Consider the following 3,365-nt stretch of genomic DNA (forward strand, 5'->3'; position numbering starts at 1 on the left):
TGGTCAGTTAGTCAGTTTTTGGTTTCTAGGTCAGACTATGGTCAGTTGATCAGTTTCTGGTATTTTCGGTCAAGCTGTGTTCAGCTGGTCAATTTCAGGTTCCTATGTCAGACTGTGGTCTGTTTGTCAGTTTTTGGTTCCTCGGTCAATCTGTGGTCAGTTTCTCAGTTTCTGTTTTCGAGGTCAGACTGTGGTCATTTCTTAAGTTTCTGGTTTCTAGGTCAGAATGTGGTCAGTTGGTCAGTTTCTCGTTTCTAGGTCAGAATGTGGTCAGTTGGTCATTTTCTGGTTCCTAGGTCAGTCTGTGGTAAGTTGGTCAGTTGCTGGCTTTTATTTCAGACTGTGGTCAGTTGGTCAATTTCTGGTTTCTAAGTCATACTGTGGTCATTTGGTCAGTTTCTGTTTCCACGGTCAGACTGTGGTCAGTTGGTCAGTTTCGGGTTGCTAGGTCAGACTGTGGTCAGTTGGTCAGTTTCTGGTATTCTCGGTCAGACTGTGGTCAGCTGGTAAATTTCAGGTTTCTAGGTCAGACTGTGGTCAGTTGGTCACTTTCTGGTTTCTAGGTCAGTCTGTGGTCTGTTGGTCGGTTTCGGGTTACGAGGTCAGACTGTGGACAGTTGCTCAGTTTCTGGTTTCTTGGTCAGACTGTGGTAATTTCTTCGGTTTATGGTTTCTAGGTCACACTGTGGTCAGTTGATCAGTTTCGGGTTGTCTCTCTTAGACTGTGATCACTTCTTCAGTTTCTGGTTTCTAGGTCAGTCTGTGGTCAGTTGGTCAGTTTATGATTGCTTGGTCAGTTTCTGGTTTCAAGGTCAGAATGTGGTCAGTTAGTCAGTTTCTGGTTTCTAGGTCAGACTGCCCTCAGTTGCTCAGTTACTGGATGCTCGGTCAGACTGTGGTCAGATGGTCAATTTCTGGTTTCTAGGTAACATTGTGCTCAGTTTGTCATTTTCTGGTTCCAAAGTCAGAATGTGGTCAGTTGGTCTGATTCTGGTTTCTAAGTCAGACTGTGGTCAGTTAGTCAGTTTTTGGTTCTAGGTCAGACTATGGTCAGTTGATCAGTTTCTGGTATTTTCGGTCATGCTGTGTTCAGCTGGTCAATTTCAGGTTCCTAGTTCAGACTGTGGTCTGTTTGTCAGTTTTTGGTTCCTCGGTCAATCTGCGGTCAGTGTCTCAGTTTCTGTTTTCGAGGTCAGACTGTGGTCATTTCTTAAGTTTCTGGTTTCTGGGTCAGAATGTGGTCAGTTGGTCAGTTTCTCGTTTCTAGGTCAGAATGTGGTCAGTTGGTCATTTTCTGGTTCCTAGGTCAGTCTGTGGTAAGTTGGTCAGTTGCTGGCTTTTATTTCAGACTGTGGTCAGTTGGTCAATTTCTGGTTTCTAAGTCATACTGTGGTCATTTGGTCAGTTTCTGTTTCCACGGTCAGACTGTGGTCAGTTGGTCAGTTTCGGGTTGCTAGGTCAGACTGTGGTCAGTTGGTCAGTTTCTGGTATTCTCGGTCAGACTGTGGTCAGCTGGTAAATTTCAGGTTTCTAGGTCAGACTGTGGTCAGTTGGTCACTTTCTGGTTTCTAGGTCAGTCTGTGGTCTGTTGGTCGGTTTCGGGTTACGAGGTCAGACTGTGGACAGTTGCTCAGTTTCTGGTTTCTTGGTCAGACTGTGGTAATTTCTTCGGTTTATGGTTTCTAGGTCACACTGTGGTCAGTTGATCAGTTTCGGGTTGTCTCTCTTAGACTGTGATCACTTCTTCAGTTTCTGGTTTCTAGGTCAGTCTGTGGTCAGTTGGTCAGTTTATGATTGCTTGGTCAGTTTCTGGTTTCAAGGTCAGAATGTGGTCAGTTAGTCAGTTTCTGGTTTCTAGGTCAGACTGCCCTCAGTTGCTCAGTTACTGGATGCTCGGTCAGACTGTGGTCAGATGGTCAATTTCTGGTTTCTAGGTTACATTGTGCTCAGTTTGTCATTTTCTGGTTCCTAAGTCAGAATGTGGTCAGTTGGTCTGATTCTGGTTTCTAAGTCAGACTGTGGTAAGTTAGTCAGTTTTTGGTTCTAGGTCAGACTATGGTCAGTTGATCAGTTTCTGGTATTTTCGGTCATGCTGTGTTCAGCTGGTCAATTTCAGGTTCCTAGTTCAGACTGTGGTCTGTTTGTCAGTTTTTGGTTCCTCGGTCAATCTGTGGTCAGTTTCTCAGTTTCTGTTTTCGAGGTCAGACTGTGGTCATTTCTTAAGTTTCTGGTTTCTAGGACAGAATGTGGTCAGTTGGTCAGTTTCTCGTTTCTAGGTCAGAATGTCGTCAGTTGGTCACTTTCTGGTTTCTAGGTCAATCTGTGGTAAGTTGGTCAGTTTCTGGTTTCTATTTCAGACTGTGGTCAGTTGGTCAATTTCTGGTTTCTAAGTCATACAGTGGTCATTTGTTCAGTTTCTGTTTCCTCGGTCAGACTGTGGTCAGTTGGTCAGTTTCGGGTTGCTAGGTCAGACTGTGGTCAGTTGGTCAGTTTCTGGTTCCGAGATCAGACTGTGGTCACTTGGTCTGTTTCTGGTTCGTAGGTTAGTCTGTGTTCAGTTGCTCATTTTCGGGTTTCTCGTTCAGACTGCGGACAGTTGCTCAGTTAATGGTTGCTAGGTCATAATGTGGTCAGTTGGTCAGTTCTGGTTCCTAGGTCAGGCTGAGGTCAGTTTGTCAGTTTCTGCTAGTTAGCTCAGACATTGGTCAGTTGCTGAGTTTCTGGTTTCTAAGTCAGAATGTGGTCAGTTGGTCAGTTACTGGTTTTTAGGTCAGAATGTGGTCAGTTGGTCAGATTCTGGTTTCTAGGTCAGTTTGAGGTCAGTTGGTCAGTTTCGGGTTTCTAGGTCAGACTGTAGTCAGTTGGTCAGTTTTTCGTTTCCATTTCTGACTGTGGTCATATCTTCCGTTTCTGTTTTCCTGGTCAGAATGTGGTCACTTGCTCAGTTACTGGCTGCTCGGTGAGACATTGGTCAGTTGGTCAGTTTCTGATTCCTACGTCACACTGTGGTCAGTTGGTCAGTTTCAGGTTGTCTCGGTTAGACTGTGATCAGTTCTTCAGTTTCTGGTTTCTCGGTCAGTCTGTGGTCAGTTGGTCAGTTTCTGATTTCGATGTCAGACTGTGGTCAGTTGGTCTGTTTCTGGTTTCTAGGTCAGACTGTGGTCAGTTGATCAGTTTCTGATTTCTTGTTCAGACTGTGGTCAGTTGGTCAGTTACTGGTTGCTAGGTCAGACTGTGGTCAGTTGGTCAGTTTCTGGTTCATAGGTCAGACTGTGGTCAGTTGTTCAGTTTCGGTTTCTAGGTCATGCTGTGGTCAGTTGCTCAGTTTCTGCTTTCTAGGTCAGATTGTGGACATTGGTCAGCTT

This window comes from Pristiophorus japonicus, unplaced genomic scaffold (genome assembly GCF_044704955.1).
Source record: "Pristiophorus japonicus isolate sPriJap1 unplaced genomic scaffold, sPriJap1.hap1 HAP1_SCAFFOLD_61, whole genome shotgun sequence".
NCBI classification, from domain to species: domain Eukaryota; kingdom Metazoa; phylum Chordata; class Chondrichthyes; family Pristiophoridae; genus Pristiophorus; species Pristiophorus japonicus.